Source organism: Sciurus carolinensis, chromosome 14 (assembly GCF_902686445.1).
Source record: "Sciurus carolinensis chromosome 14, mSciCar1.2, whole genome shotgun sequence".
Taxonomy (NCBI): Eukaryota; Metazoa; Chordata; class Mammalia; order Rodentia; family Sciuridae; genus Sciurus; species Sciurus carolinensis.
This window is the reverse complement of record NC_062226.1, coordinates 41787384-41805189: the sequence shown is the minus strand read 5'-3', so window position 1 is coordinate 41805189 and position 17806 is coordinate 41787384. Positions and strand designations below refer to the sequence as shown.

The 17806-nt window shown below is 33.5% G+C and overlaps 1 long non-coding RNA gene across 1 annotated transcript in view; it reads right to left on the bottom strand.

Moving 5' to 3' along the window:
* Positions 1-380: 380 nt before the first annotated feature.
* The window catches only part of LOC124963990 (uncharacterized), a 70571-nt gene continuing 53145 nt past the window's right edge, over positions 381-17806 (bottom strand). Inside the window, exons 4-5 of the long non-coding RNA XR_007104863.1 lie at positions 821-1004; positions 381-437 (exon numbers count right to left, since the gene is read on the bottom strand). This is a non-coding gene — a long non-coding RNA (uncharacterized LOC124963990). The remainder of the gene's footprint in view (positions 438-820; positions 1005-17806) is intronic.

Sequence of the window (17806 nt, the reverse complement as noted above, 5' to 3'; positions counted from 1 at the left end):
ATAAACTCAAAAATGTCAGAGTTGATGCATTACACTGCAAAACATAAGACCCTACATGAATGTCGTAGATTATTCCTCAGATAAGTGAGGAACTCTACTGAACAGAGAATAGGGTCCTTTTTATTTCAGTATCTCTTTCCATCAGTCTGTTGTTGAATGAATCTCTTTCAAGAATTTTTTTGGGTAACCATGTCTGTCTCATTCCATCATTTTTCATACCTCACCTCTCATTTCCTTCTACAAAATCTAAAGTTCCTCCCTTCTTCTCTCACCTCCAACCCTCCACCTCCATTATATATCATCATCCACTTATCAGGGAAAACATTCAGTCTTTGGTTTTTGGGGATTGGCTTATTTCACTTAGCATGATTTTCTCCAGTGCCATCCATTTATCTGCACATGCCATAGTATTATTCTTCTTTATGACTGAATTCAGTCTGTAAAAAAATAAAAAGAAACATAATAAAGAACAAAGAAAAAGGAATTTTGGGAGAGTTTTATTAGGTAGTTTCCCTCAGGTCTCACTGGCTCTAACATTCTATAATATTATCATTTGCTTTAATTCTTTCCTTAAACTTCTAATGTGTGCAATTGTAAGTATTAAGACAAGCCAATTTTGTGACTTTGTTTCAGTTCTTATAAACTCTCAACATCCTGAAGAGGCCATTATGTGAATTCTACACAGATGAGCTAACAAACCATGATAGATGAAATTAAATGTTACTTTTTTTCTCTTCATTCTTCTAATATGTGTTCTCTTATAGATTCTCTATCTATGGATTATTGTGACAAAGAAGTTGTTTTTGGAAAGGTGACTTACTTTTGTTTTAACAAATATCTGCATCATGTTATAACTGGTCGTATAATCATTCTGGATTGCTAGCTGGGTGAGGTGTAGGGGTAGACAAAGGTGGACAGGTTGGATCCTGAGGACCCTAGTGCTGCAAGATGGTCCTTTTCTCTCAGTTCAGTCTCCCTCCTTAGCTGGTTCAGGTGATCCAAGACTGAAGAAAATCAATTCAAAGGATATTAAATTAAAGATCAAACATTCTGTATTTGTTGTACTCTTGAACCGAACTAGGCTGAGAACATTTTGTATAAGAATCATGGGAAAAGAAGGACACCTATCACGAGTTAAATAGGCTGCCTACAGGATTTTAAAAGTAGGCATGTGTGTATGACTTACAGGATGTTAAGAGTAATATTATTTTTCTGAACTCAAAACAGCCTATGTTGTGAACCGTATTTTTTAAATAACAGATTTTTTTCTTATTTTATTGAATCAAAATTTATGTAACATAAAATTAATCAGTTTAAGTATTCCCTTTCATGGTAGTTAGCATATTCATGACATTGGACCATCACCCCTCTGTCTAGTTCCAAGATACTTTCATTATTCCAAAAGAAAACCCTGAACCTGTTAGCTGTCAATCCCCATTTCCCTCTTCAGCCCCTGGCATACACCAATCTTCTTTGTGTTTCTATTTTGGATATTTGTCACCACCTGACCTAGTTTTTAGCATTACAGCTTTATGTGTTTTGTACCATGCATATTTTTGGTACTCATCTTTGAGGACAGTTAATAATCTTCTGGTGTATCACATCAGACCATTGATAATGAGATTGCAGGAGTCAGAGAGTTTGTCTCAGATTTTATACCTACTTTGTTTTTAATCACCGTCATGTTCCAGTAGCATTCCTTTCTAGTAAAAATAAACTTCATCTGTGATGGATTTAGGTGAGTACTAAATAAACTGTCCTTATAGCAATACAGAAGTTTTGCATCAGTTGTCATGAAATTGTGTTTCTGTGTTTTGAAATAACAATTTTCCTGACATTTGATCAAATACCTGTGCACCTCTGTGTGTGTGCATGTTGTTTATGCGTGTTGAGGTGATACTATTTTTAAAGAGATAAAGGAAATAAAGCTACAAAATGTGGGGAGAAAATATTTATTTTCTACTTCAGTTGGTTTCATGATTTTGCTTTTTTGACTCCAAGACCTACCTAGAAAAAGAATATATATGCTTGGATATTGCAGTATTGCCAAGGTACCTGAGAACTTTATAGCCATCTCTTCTGCTTTTCATCAGGGTCTGCTAATAATTGGATGCACCAATGTTTTCTCCCCATCTGCTTACCTGAGCCTGGTGATAAATTTGTGTATTTTCTTTCTCTTGGATCAACGAAGGAATAGGATACTGAGTTTTGGATTTCTACTTATAGATAAATAGGAAAGACAAATTTAGCCCATAGGTCTTCAGTTCCATGTTACAGATCTCTGCTTTTCACGTATGAAATGCTTGTAAAATTATTCATGAGGCCATTGACCCATATGTGTTGTTTACTTGTGTAAAACTTGTAAGAGAAAAACAGTAGTGATTAACTGCACAAGAATCTGGCATTTGTTTCTCACTAATAAGTAAATAAGTATATTAAGAAAATGCATCAACTTCTAACTAATATCACCAAGGTAGCTGCTCACTTACTCATCTGCTTCTCTTGTCTATGCTGTCTAGGACTGGGTATAGAATGAATAGAGACTAATCACTTGAACAATAATGAAAACAAAGATTATTTTTATTTATTTGTTTTTTATCTATTTAATTTATTTTTCATACTGGGGATTTAACCCAAGGATACTTTACCACTGAGCTACCTCCCCAGTCCTTTTAATTTTTATTATGAGGCAGTGTCTCACTAAGTTGTTTAGGGTCTTGCTAAATTGCTGAGGCTAGCCTCAAACTTGTGATTCTTCTGCTTCAGCAAACCAAGTAGTAGGGATTATAGGTATATACTGCCACACCTGGTTAAAGATAATATTTTAAAAACATTTCATCTCATGGTATAATATTCTTTGCAAGGATTATAAAAAATTAAATTCTAGCAAGACTATCTACCACCTATTGAATAAAATATAAATACCCAACTAATTTCATATCCATAATAAGAACCATGATAGTAATAATGGTAGTTAAAAAGGGTGAAGTTAGAACCTCCAATGGTTTGTTCTACCCCACTTATATTGAAAAAAAAACTAATAAAAATTATCAGAATCAACCTTCTCTGAACTCTAAAAGATAGTCAAAAGTTTACAGCAAGTGAAATCATTTTAAAAAGAGGATAAAGGAATTTTTTTTACATTTAAGTTTTATTTCAATAAAAAAGCTTACAAAGATTATATTTACAAAGAAAAACTCAATTTTCTCAAACTTTTTTGTATTTTACTCCTTTACTTTTTTATTTGTTCTTATTAGTTATACATGACAGTAGAATGTATTTTGACATATTATACATATATGGAGTACAACTTCCCATTCTTCTGGTTGTACATGATGTGGAATTACATTCGTTGTGAATTCACATATTCATATAGTAAAGTAATGTACCACCATTCTATTATCTTTCCTATTCCTATTCCCCCTCCCTTCCCTTCATTCCCCTTTGTCTAATCCAAAGCACTTCTGTTTTTCCCTACCCACCCCCATTGTAAGTTAGCATTTGCATATCAGAGAGAACATTCAGTCTTTGGTTTGGGGGAATTGGCTGATTTTACTTAGCATGATATTCTCCAGTTCCGTCCATTTACTGACAAATGCCATAATTTCATTCTTCTTCATTGCTGAGTAATATTTCATTGTATATATATAATACATTTTCTTTATCCATTCGTCTGTTGAAGGGCACCTAGGCTAGTTGGGATGGGATCAAATTACAAAGCTTCTTCACAGTAAAAGAAACAATTAAGAATGTGAAGAGAGAACATACAGAATGGGAGAAAATCTTTGCCACCTGCACCTCAAATAGAGCATTAATCTTCAAGTTATATAAAGATCCCAAAAAGTTAACACCACAAAAACAAATAGCCCAATTAATAAGTGGGCAAAGGAACTGAAAAAGCACTTCACAGAAGAAATATGATTAGTCGACAAATAAATGAAAAAACTTCAACATACCTAGCAGTTAGAGAAATGCAAATTAAAACTACACTGAGATTTCATCTCACTCCAGTCAGTATGGCAATTATCAAGAACACAAGTACCAATAAATTTTGGTGAGGATGTGGGGTAAAAGGGACACTCATACATTGCTGGTGGGGTTGCAAATTGGTGCAACCACTCTGGAAAGCAGTATGGAGATTCCGCAGAAAATTTGGAATGGAACCACCATTTGTTCCAGTTATCCCACTCCTTGGCAAAGGACTTAAAATCAGCATACCACAGTTACACTGCCACATCTATGTTTATAGCAGCTCAATTCACAATAGCTAAATCAGGGATAAAGGAATTTTAGGCAGAGCTGGATAGTTTTGTAGCCTTTTGACTTAACTTTGCTCTCTCCCCTGTCCCTGGCATGGTGGTGGTTTTGAGATGGTAGCATTTCTAGCATAAGTACCTGGATATACAAGGGAGTGGAGCAGATCTTGTTACCAAGAAATCTATTTTGCTCCTTTGATATTTCTGTGAGTTCCTTGAAGGACTGACTCAAGTGGTGTGCCTCTTGTAGTGTTCATCTCAGGATTCTCCCAGGGAAAAGTGGCTATAAGACTATTCTTCCAAAAGCATTGCAAGCTGAGCTAGTTGTAGTAGTGCCTGTAATCCCAGCTACTTTGGAGGCCAAGGCAGGAGGATTGAAATTTCAAGGTGAGCCTGGGCAATTTAGTAAGACTGTGCCAAATAAAAGAATTGGGTGGATGGGATATAGCTTAGTAGGTATAGTGCTTGCCTAGCATGAACAAGGCCCTGGATTCAGTCACCAGCAATACAAAATAAGCAACACCAACAACACTGAAAGACAGATAAAGAAGTTACTAACCCTTGAAGTAAAAAAAACACAAAGTCATGGAAAAACAAATGGGGAGCAAAAAATTTTTGAGAAATTGGGCTTTGAAAAGTTCCACATTTAGAAAAGAATCTAGAAAACTGTGCCCAGGGAAGGATACACTCACATTCAAATTAACTCTTAGTCTCAGCATGAGCAGTGTGAGAAGGTTAAGGTAGAGCAGAAAAAGACAATGTGGGGAGACATTGAAGAAGGGTTCCAATACAGACCCAATGTGCAAAAACCTGGAGACTATCAGAATAAATTTAACCAAAAAAGGAGTACAACATGTACACTGAAATCTGTGAAACATTATTAAGGGAAATTAAATGAGACCAAAATATGGACAAAGCTGTTAATGTTTATGAATTGGTAGATTTAATATTGCTATAGTAACACTACACAAATTGATGTACAAATTCAAAGCAATTCCTATCCAATCCTATTGAATTTTCTTTGAATAAATGGAAAAACTGGTTCTAAAATAAATGACAGTTTTAGAACTCAAAACTTACCACAAAGCTATAATCATCAAAGCTGTGTGGTATTGGCACAGGATAGATGTGCAGAACAATAGAATAGGATTGAACAAAATGTGATTTAACCAAACAATGTAATATTATTCAGACATGAAAAAGGAGTTAAATGAAGATACGTGCTGCAACATGAATGAATCTGGAAAATATTATGCTAAAAATTGAAAGATGCCAGATTCAAAAGACCAGTATTATATAATATTACTTATGAGAAATCCATAGCATAAGAAAATCTGTAAGTACAGAAAGCATATGAATAGTTGCCAGGGGCAGAGAGGAGGGTGAAGGTGAGGAGTGCCTGTTTAATGGGTTTGGGGTTTCCTTTGAAGTAATGAAAAGTTAGGGAATTAGATGGTGTTACCAGTTGCTCAACATTGAGAATGTACTTCGTGCTGCCTAGTTAACTTTAGAATGATTAAATAGTAAATCTAATGCTCTCTGTATTTTACCATAATAAAAGAAAGCCAAGATACAATGCAACCTGCTTTTCTCCCTTCTATCTGAAACCAACTAAATAAGAGAATATATTCTATTGAATCTATGTTAGTAACCCTGATAATCTGTCTATAAATGGATCTCCATGAGAGGTAAAAGTAAGAACTTCTAAGACTCACCCACTGACTTATTTCAAGAACTATTTGAGAAAAAAATACATGGAACAAATGAGACTAGTTATAGTATTTGTCACAATGATGTACAATATAGCATAGCACTCCTAAGAGAGGGATAAATAAAATAGAGAAAGCCGAATTATTTAAAAAGTACTGTTTTTAAAACTATTAGAAGGCAAAAACGAACTTTTCAACTAAACATAATCTGCAATTTGCAATACAGTAAAAAAGAATAATTGCTTAGTCAAAATCAGTGGTCCTACATATTTTGATCAGTAACTAAAATGATACATGGTTTCTAAAATATTGAGAACATTCATGGTTGATAACCTTGAAAAAGATTTAAAATTACCTCAGCAAAATTTATTGTTGGTTCACAGTATCTTCTAGCACCAGCCATTTGTGGTGGTACCTTCCTGCTTACATACTCTGGATAAACTATTCTACTTTCTTCCCCTCCCTTTAAGATAAATCCCTATTAATCATAAGACAGACTTGAAAACTGAATGCTAAATGTAGTGTCCAACTGCTTTTTGATATATACTCTAATAAAATCAAACTTTTAATCTTCCTCTTAAGGAGGTACTTGGCATATGACTTTTAACTGAGAATTTCAGCAATTCTCTACCCATGTGCATGTTCCCCAGAATTTACGAAATGAAAGGACTGGGTTTGTCTTTTGAACATCTGTGTATTCTACACCTGCCTGGGATGGGCTAAAACGTAGTTTGTGCACTTACATTTATATTCAGTTACTGACAGGGAAAAATTGCACTTATGCAGGGATTAGTATGAAAGAGATTATTATGAATGCGTGACCATCATATAGTAGAGATATGCTCAGAGGTGATAGTCCTGCTCCAATTTCATCTCTTCCATCTACTAAGTAACACCATGTACATAAGTCTCATTAGTGCATATTGAACAGGGGATAATGTGTGTCAGTGCCAGGTCAGAGTGATTCATTTCCCCCACTCCTTGGACTCAGAAACCTGATGCCATAGAAGTAGACATTACCCTATAATGGAGAGTCCTGGTAAATGTTCAAGTAGAAGGATACTTACAGACAAGGCTCACAGGATTCAACTTTATCTGAGGAAGAAATAAAAACCCTTCCAGTTAAATAGCCAGGATTTTGAGATTTCGGTATTATAGCAACCGTAGTTATCTTAACTAATATGTCAAATATAGTTTATTCATTCTTCAACAAATTCTTTAGAACTGGACATTTATAAACAGCTTGGTTATATTTGGATATGGTAATAAGGGTGATGTGTTCAATAACGTAAACATCCTGCTGCTGAAAGGATGAAATATTTTATACATTTTCTTGTGCATTTTCTGCCTTTTGGGTGTCACGAAGCAGCACTATCACAGTACAGTCAAGAAACTGATGAAATAAAAAGCAGTAGCCTAGTATTTCTCCAAATACATAATATAGAATATGTCAAAAGAAGAACCACATTAGCAATCAAATCACAAATATTTTTTTTTCTATTCCTCATGCCTCTGAGAACTATAATATGCCTTTCAAATGAAACAAACATAATTTCATGTTTTTGGTTAAACAATACTGGTATCATAAACACTTCTATGTCATTATCTTATAAAATGCAATATTCAGACATACTTTCCTGTTTCTATGTAAAACAGTGGACAAGCCAAACTATCAGAACTGCTTGCAGTTAAGAAAAGTTTGCTCCCAAAAGATAACACTAGGGACAACAAGCAGCTTATTTATGTCTAATCAACAGGTTCTTCAGAGTTTCCAACTCCATGAGCCATCAAACCAAAACCTCAGCCTCGGTTTCCCTTATTAAAGGTTTGGATTGGTGTGGTATATTTGTCACATCCCTGTCCAGACCTAACTAGTTTTCTTCTGTGCAAAACTGATTTTAAAAATTATCCACACAATTATTACCTTTTAATTGCTTTTCCTGAGTGTTAATGGTGTCAGAAATATCCATGAACAATATTTCAGCACTGCATAGTGGGGGTTTAATATAGGATAAAGATTCATAATTGGATCAAGTCTTAAAATGGATTCAATCGTTGAAATAAAATATGAAATAATATAGTTTAATGTGGTCATGGATTTTTTTAAATTTTGTTTTGGTAAGAACATTTAACATCAGATCTATTGTTTTTCACAAAATTTTAAATGTACAATGCATTATTATTGATTCTGATATGACATTATACTGCAGCTTTCTAGGATTTATTTATATTGTTTGGCTGCAATTTTATACTCATTGATCAGTAACTCTCTATTTTCCACTCCCAATATTTGACAACTGTCATTCCACTCCTTGATTCTGTGAATTTAACTATTTTAGAAAACTTATTTAAGTGAAATCATAAAGTATATGTCTTTCTGTGATTGACTTATCTCACTTAGAGTAATGTCAAGTTTTATCCTTGTTGGCACATATTGCAGATTTCTTTCTAAGACTGAACATACAAGTATACATCACATATTCTGTATTTGCTGAACATTTTATTTATTTCTGTATGTTGGCTGTTTGTGAATAACACTCCGAAGAACATAAGAAGGCTAATATCTCTTTGAGAATTAATTTGAATTGTTTTGTATAAACATCCAGGGGTGGGACTACTGGATCATATGCTGGTTTTATTCTTAATGTTTTGAGGAACTTCTAATTGTTTTCATTATAGCTGTATCATTTGGTATTCCCAGGAACGGGTTACAAAGTTTACAATTTCTCCACATCCTCAACAACACTTGCTTTTCTGCTTTTTGATAGTAACCAACCAGTCTTTTATGACATGATATCTCATTGTCATTTTGATTTTCATTTCCCTGATGATTAGTGAAATTGAACATTTTTTTTTTCATGTAAGTATTGGTCATTTGTATATCTTAGTGAAATATTTATTTGCATTCCAGTTCATAGTCCTTTTAAAAATTTGAATTTTTATTTACTATGGAGTTGTAGGAGTTCTTTATGTATTTTGAAATTAAACCCTTTTATAGATTAAAAAGAACAAAGAAGTCTTATATGAAATCAGAAATTAAAAGAGGAGACTTTACAACTGATGTCATAGAAATTAAAAAAAAACTTGTAAGATACTATAAGAAGCATTATATATAAAGTGGATCATATAGGAGATATGGATTAAAAACGAATTGCTAGAAATCTACAAGCTATCAAGACTAAATCATGAAACAATAGAAATTCTGAAAAGATCTGTAACAAGGAGGGAGATTGAATCACTAATCCAAAACCTCTTAACAAAGAATAACTCAGAACTGGATAGCTTCTGGAGACTTCTACAGGCATTTGAGGAATTAATATCAATGCTTCTCAAACTCTTAGAACAGTGTAAAAAAAGTTTTAAAAAAAGGGGACTACATCTAATTTCGTTCTACGAGCCAACATTACCCTAATACAAAATCAGAGAAAAATACCAAAAGAAAATTATATGTGAACATTCCTGATAAATATATGGATAGAAAAATCATCAACAAAATATTACCAAACTGAATATAAGAGCTTCTTAAATGGATTATACACAATGACCAATTGGAATCTATCCATGGGTTTCAAGAATGGTTGAATATAGAAAAATCTATTGATAAAATAAACCACATAAGAGAATAAAAGATTAAAATCACATTATTGTATTGATAGTTGCAGAAAAATCATTTGAAAAAATTCAGCAGTTTCTCATAATAAAAGCTGTCAACAAACTAGAAATGGAAGAAAATTACTTTGTTTTTCTAAAGCCCATATGTGTTTTTTTTTAATTTATTTTTATTGTAAACAAATGGGATACATGTTGATTCTCTGTTTGTACATGGAGTAAAGGTATACCATTTGTGTAATCATACACTTAATTGGGTAATGTTGTTTGATTCATTCTGTTTTTTTTCCCTTCCCCCCACCCCCCACCCCTCTTTTCCCTCTATAAAGTCCCTTCTTCCTCCATTCTTGCCCCTACCCCCCCCATTATGTGTCAACATCCGCTTATCAGCAAGATCATTCTTCCTTTGGTTTTTTGAGATTGGCTTATCTCACTTAGCATGTTTTCTCCAATTTCATCCATTTGCCTGCAAATGCCATGATTTTACTATTCTTTATGGCTGAGTAATATTCTGTTGTATATATATACCACAGTTTCTTTATCCATTCATCAATTGAAGGGCATCTAGGGTGGTTCCACAATCTGGCTGTTGTGAATTAAGCAGCTATGAACATTGATGTGGTTGATATGGCTGCATCTTTGTAGTATTCTGCTTTTAAGTCCTTTGGGTATAGGGGGAGGAGTGGGATAGCTGGGTCAAATGGTGGTTCCATTCCAAGGTTTCTGAGGAATCTCCACACTGCTTTCCAGAGTAGCTGCACTAATTTGCAACCCCACCAGCAATGTATGAGTGTACCTTTTCCCCCACATCTTCACCAATGCCTATTGTTGCTTGTATTCTTGATAATCACCATTCTAATTGTAGTGAGATGGAATCTTAGGGTAATTTTGATTTGCATTTCTCTTATTACTAGAGAGGTTGAACATTTTTTCATATGTCTGTTGATTGCTTGTAGATCTTCTTCTGTGAAGTGTCTGTTCATTTCCTTAGCCCATTTGTTGATTGGATTATTTGTATTCTTGGTGTAGAGTTTTTTGAGTTCTTTATAGATTCCGGAGATTAGTGTTGTGTCTGAAGTTTGGTTGGCAAAGATTTTCTTCCACTCTGTAGGCTCTCTCTTCACATTGCTGATACTTTCCTTTGCTGAGAGAAAGCTTTTTAGTTTGAATCTATCCCAGTTGTTGATTCTTGCTTTTATTTCTTGTGCTATGGGAGTGCTGTTGAGGAAGTCTGATCCTAAGTCGACATGTAGAAGATTTGAACCTACTTTTTCTTCTATAAGATGAAGGGTCTCTGGTCTGATTTCAAGGTCCTTGATCCATTGTGAGTTGATTTTTGTGCAGAGTGAGAGATAGGGGTTTAGTTTCATTCTGCTGCATATGGATTTCCAGTTTTCCCAGCACCATTTGTTGAAGAGGCTATCTTTTCTCCATTGCATATTTTTGGCACCTTTGTCTAGTATGAGAAAGTTGTATTTATTTGGGTTCGTGTCCGTGTCCTCTATTCTGTACCATTGATCTACGTGTCTATTTTGGTGCCAATACTATGCCGTTTTTGTTACTATTGCTTTGTAGTATAGTTGAAGGTCTGGTATTGTGATACCCCCTGCTTCACTCTTCCTGCTAAGAATTGCTTTAGCTATTCTGGGTTTCTTATTCTTCCAGATAAATTTCATGATTGTTTGTTCTATTTCTGTAAGGTACGTCATTGGAATTTTAATTGGAATTGCATTGAATCTATATAGCACTTTTGGTAGTATGACCATTTTGACAATATTAATTCTGCCTATCCAGAACATGGGGGATCTTTCCATCTTCTAAGGTTTTCTTTAATTTCTTTCTTTAGTGTTCTGTAATTCTCATTGTAGAGGTCTTTCACCTCTTTGTGAGATTGATTCCCAAGTATTTTATTTTTTTCGAGGCTATTGTGAATGGGGTATTTTCCTAACTTCTTTTCCTGAAGATTCATCATTATGTATAAAAATGGGTTTCAAGAAAGAGTAAATAACAGCAGATTACATTCGAAGAAACCACTTGGGTTCTGATGACATTCCAGGGTGCCTTTCCCTGTGAACATTGTCCTCTTCACTCAACCATTTGATTGAGGCACTTCAGCACTTTATCACTTTATAATTTCAAAGTCAAAGAGACAGTAACTCAGGCAGCTCCTACAAAGGGTTGTCACTGAAATGTGCTTTGTTTGAATAAAACCAATGTACGATATGTCTTATGCAATAAATTCAGACACATATTCATTAGAGTCAGGGTTCTAATGAAGGCCAGTTAGAACAAGAGCTAGCCAACCTACACAATGGGGAAGTCCATACAAAAGAGAACTTTCATTTCACCATATTCATGCTAATGATAGAACTTCACACAAATAAGGAATAATTTTGATTATTAACAAATACTAATCAATGATCTCAGAGTATTTTCTTTGAATACAGTAGAAGAACAACTATTTTGAATCAGGGAGTCAATTGGATTAATTAAGAGTACAATTTTAAAATCTCAATCTTTCTGATGGAAAAATAAAAAATGGAGGTTACATCTACCAAGATAGTCAAAATTGATCAAATGACTTTCATGTTGTCTGATGTGTTAATTACATGAGAAGGCAACATCACAATAAAATATTTCATTGTGAGAAAACAACCCTGTAATCACAGTATTAAAATTTGAAGGACAATTAACATAAACAGGACAGTATATAATAAATATATTAGCATACAGTAAAATTTTATGAAGAGAACAATACAGTTACTGTCAATAATTTCCATGATGTTTAGCAAATTACTAAGCACTGCACTTCATTTACTTTATCTAACCCGTAATGTGTCAGGATTTGCTAAAATGATTCTGGGACCCATCAAGGTCCCAATGTTTAACTATTTCTAATAAATTTAGTTTCATATTTTCTGGTGTATAAATATTTTTTCTCAACAGTACTTCATTTCCTTTATGCAAATTCATTTCACTGTCAAAAATAATGACTCTGAGAAGCAATAAAATGAATGACTTCATCTTACTAGGTTAGAGCACAAATCTAATTGTAAATCAAAACTCTTTGCATCTACTACACTACTTACCTGAACACTTAAGATTTCCACAAGACAAAGACTTTATCATTTTCAGATCCCAGTGGATTCTTGACCATGTCCCATAAAGTACAGTTCTGTGCTAGAGAATCCAGAATCTATTCCAACTCTGTAATTTTGTACCAATTGTCCAGAATCATCACAAAGAAATTGTGTGTTTGTGGTGATGAACAAGGTAGTTTCCCAATCTTGATCATTACCACATTCCATACACTATGTGGAAGCACCACAGTGTACTACCTAAATTTATGTAATTATTATGTCAATGAAAATAAGACTCACTGCTATAGTAAGAGTTCACTGTTGAGATTTGCAAGCATAGTTCATTTATATTTCATTTAAATTAAGCTATTTATTAAGTTTCAAGGCATCAAGATATTATTTACTGAGTGAGTGCAGATCATCTGAAGATAAAAGAGAAAAAGAAATCTGATTCTACAATCTGGAATTTTTTTTTCCCCAGTAATTAGAACAATGAATTTGCTAAAACACTAATGAAATAGAGCAAATGATTTATAAATTAAAGGCAAGAAAGCATGTAATTGGTATACAGAACTCATGCACATTAGCCTTCTAAGGTTTTCTTCTTCAATTGACAAATGCTGTCAATAACAGGAACTAATTATAGAACTCCTTATGTTTTATGCCTTGTATTATGCTCAGTAAAAAGAATTAACTAACATAAATTGATGCACTAATTCAAAAAAATTCTCATTTTACAAATGAGGGATCAAGATAAGGGTAGATTAAGTAGTAATTTGTTAAGGTATTATGGTTAAGAAATGGTAGAGTTAGAATTCAAACACATTTAGTTTAATGCCACATTGTACTTCATAATATGTATAATTACTATCTTTAAATAAAAATAAAAAGTTTTATTACTATACTGAGAGGTTTAATGTTGGGAAAATTTGCAAAGATAGCTCCCTTGTGTTTCATTTAGTCTCCAGATTTTTCCACTATCTTATCATATTTCGTATTTATGAAGATTTGCTGAAAAATGCCTGGGAATAATTTATGGTGCCCATCATAGAAGAAGCTCCCATTAATATTATTTTTATTGATACTATCAACCTGTAATATTTAGGCCTAATTTTAGTTGTAGGGATAATACAATATTATATTCTTCATCATCATCATCATCATCATCAACATGATAACGAATGTTCGAAAGACAAGGGCACAAATAAACTTTTAAAATACTTCTCTGCTTTAAATTTAATTCTGCATGGAACTAACAAGGAAGCAGTTTACCATAAAAAAAAAATACCGTAACATGAAAATAAAAACGACTGTAAGAGGAAAGTTATATAATCCTACACAGTCTCTTGATATTCCAAACATTAATATTTCTTTTCCAACACAATGTTTTATCGATATTATTTTAAAAATTTTAGGGGCATATCTGTTTCTTGAGGTAATTTACTGCATTCTCTGAAATCATGATCCAATTTAAATATTGGCGTCTGTGTGCTAAGCATAAATTTTCTTTGATTTTCTCAAACTTAAAACACAAAATATTCATGTTGATAGCAAGGTAAAGCAATATTTTCAATGATGCAATATAGCAAAATAAAACAAAATTAAATATTAGACACTCCTGTCCTCAAAAGTCCTTCCTTGAAACCAGCAAGTAGAAACTTCAAGATCTTCACTCTCCTATTTTTGAGACATGGAGTCCAATTAAAAACGTCATTTATACTACCTTAATTTTTTCTTCATTTGAATATACCTACTCCTACTCAACTTAAGATCTGCTTTGACTTAGAAAAAGAACATATTCAGTACATAGCATTTAATGGCTCATAGAACTTGCTAACCTTAATAATTTCAGGGAATTTTCTTCTTTTATTAATCAAATAGTGCAGTCCAGATATTTAATCTCTGCCTATTATAAATAATGATATTCCTTTCCAAGACAGTCTAATTAGAGTCAGTTTTGATCATTGATATTTCCCCAACCAGATCTGGCTACATAATTTGTACAGCCTTGGCCAAAAGCAGGTGAAACACTATACACAAAAGATCACATACTGCTTGATTCCATTTATGTGAAATAATTAGAAAAGGCAAATAGAGAAAGAAGCTTAGTGGTGGCCCGGAACGGGGAGGGTGAATGGGAAATGTTGAAGCTTGTGAATTTGACAGTATTTGACCAACTTTTAAATTCAAGATGGCACATTCCAATCTCCTTTGAGACTGCAATGTTGGTTATTTCAATTATTATATGTTTGATCCAAAAATTTATTGACTTAATAATTATTTTGATGAGATTCCACACATTGTGATTAGTACAACTGGTCTCTCAAGTGACCTCTAAAGTCACATAGTTTCTTGTCACTAAAGATTAAACTCCTGAGGAACAAATGTTTTTTGTTGATGAGAAGTTTTACTCATATCTCTTTTAAGTAACAAACATTTGTTTTTCTTTTCTCTGCATAACTTTACTGATACTAAAACTTCATTTTCTGTTTTTATTTCATTTATGTTGTACCTTTTATTTCTTTTTATCTTAATTGTATTTATCATCCCATTATTTCAATACTCTTCTAATCAGACTCTTTGCCTTTAGTCTCTATTCAACTCAATCTCTGATTCACACTGTTGCCCAAGGGATTACTTTAAATTATGCACTTTGTTTGAATCGCTTTCCTTCTTCAAAACATGTTTTGGTCTCTCATTGCCTCTTGCATAAATTCAGACTCGCCAAGGATGTTTTATACAATGTATGAACCTCCTTATTGAATAGGCAGGATTGATCAAATGGAGATTTATGAAAGGGAGTCAAACTACAGAATCTCCATAAAATCTCCGTAAGAAGACAGTAAGTTATGTCATAGTCACTTCAATAAGTTCATTTAGAAAATCAGTAGAAATGTTGTGGAAAGAGAAATAGAACATAAACAGAAAAATCAGAAAAAAAAATTCAATGCTTTCTTCCTTGCTGCCATAAAAGAGATGGTTCCCCAAAACGGAAAATTATAGCCAAGAAAGTAAAAGTAGTTACTAAAAGGTGCTCTGTGTGTACTCCACTTCCTGTTGGGCTTTCTATGGCCACTGTTTCTTTCTATAAAACCCCTTTAGGATGATAGTGAAAAAAAATTTTTTTTTCCAGTGGGAGAGATCTTTTCCATTTCCCTTCTATTATTTCATTATGTGAAAAACTTGTAACATTCTTTAAGATCAATACAAGATCTTCTCTGCTGTGAAATCTTGGGAAGAAACCCCTGTCAGTAGTAACTATCCCCATTACAACTCCGTAATAATTTATATGCACTGCACTTCTATTATTAAGTTGATGGTATTTACTTATATCTGTGTCTCCAAAGATTTCCATTTCACTCTGGATAAAACTCAAAGTCCTTATTAAAGGTGTTAAGCCTGTGTGACCTGGCTCCTGGCTATCCCTCTCACCTCATTTACTTCTATCCTTCTCATGTTCAGGCTTCTTGTAGTCACTCTGACCTCCTTACTCTTCCTCTTTCTGCTACTCCAGGACCTTTGCATTACTGGTCCCTTTTACTGAACATCTTTCCCTTTAGATATATGATGGGTTTATCCCTTCATTTCTCTCTTTAAATTGACTTATCAAGAGATTCTTCCTGACAACTGCACTTAGAATGAATCTCTTTTCAACCATGTTGCTTTCTCTATTTTACCAACCTTTAGGTTTCTTCATAGTACTTTTATTCACTGATTCTTAAAATCTATTTATTTTGCTAATTTTAAAAATATATTTATTTACTTCATGTTGTTTATATAGTCAATCAATACAATGTATGTTTCATAAGAGAAACATTTTAAAATGAATTTTACAATAATTGAAGATTCATATGCCATTATTAAAATTTGTACAGAGATACCATGTACTATTTACCTGGTTTCTCCCCATTTCAGCTTTGATATGTCCTCCCAAAACTCAGGTGTGAGGAAATGCAGGAAAGTTCAAAGGACAAACAATTGGGTTATGAGAGCTTTAAACTAATCTGTGCATTAATCCCTGATAGGGATTAATTGAGTGGTAATTATAGGCAGGTGGAGTGCAGCTGGAGGAGATGGGTCATTGGGTGCATGCCTTGGAATTCATATTTTGTCTCTACCAAGGAAAGTATCACTCTGCTTCTTTTAAAAAAAATTTTATAGTCTTTGATGAACCTTTATTTTATTTTTTAAATTTATATGTGGTGCTGAGAATTGAACCCAATGTTTCACACATGCTACGTAAGTGCTCTACCACTGAGCCACAACCCCAGCCCCTCTCTGTGCTTCTTGATGGCCACATCCTGAGTTGCTTTCCTCCAACAAACTCTTCCATTGTGATGTGCTCTCTGACTCCAGATCCAGAACAATGGGGTTGGCTGCCTATGAACTGAGACCTTGGAAACTGTGAGCGCCAAATAAACTTTACTTCCTCTAAATTTGTTATTGTCAACTCTTTTGGTCACAGCAGTGAGAAAAACTGACTAAATACCCCCAACAGTAACTTCTTGCAAAATTATTCTAAAATATAGTAAATAGGATATGGTGTTGATTCAGTCAAGACATTGACATTTCCATCACCACAAGGGCAGAGGAATTTTCTTTTGTTTTAAAAATATTATTTCAATATTTCAATTAAGCAAGATGAATTACAGGATTAGCATCTTGTATAGCTTCTTCCAGGTTGGATGGAGTAATTGCTATGACTATGATGATAAAGTTATTAAAAGGAAAGCATCATTGATGATAAACACTTTAAGAATTACTCAGCTAACATAAGCAGAAAAAAGTGATTTTCTGTGTTTTTTTTTTTTTTTAATACAATTAATCTCCTTTCTGTGTTGCAAGTTTTCAGGTCATGATACTGCAATGGACATGGAAGGCAGATTAGTAGAGTATTATGTCTGTGCCTAAACAATTTAAAAAATAACTACTAAATGGACTGAAATAGGCAAAAGAAGCACCTATCAAATTGTACCTATCAAATCTTGGCTAACAGGTTAGAAAATCATATCTAAAACAATTTCATATAAATTGTTGATATAACTGTTCAAGTTAGAAACTGCGAAACATTCAGTGTGACTTTAGATAAGAAATGAGTATGAGATAGATGTGACAGGCAAGTAAGCTGCGAACAACTGGGACAATAACTCAT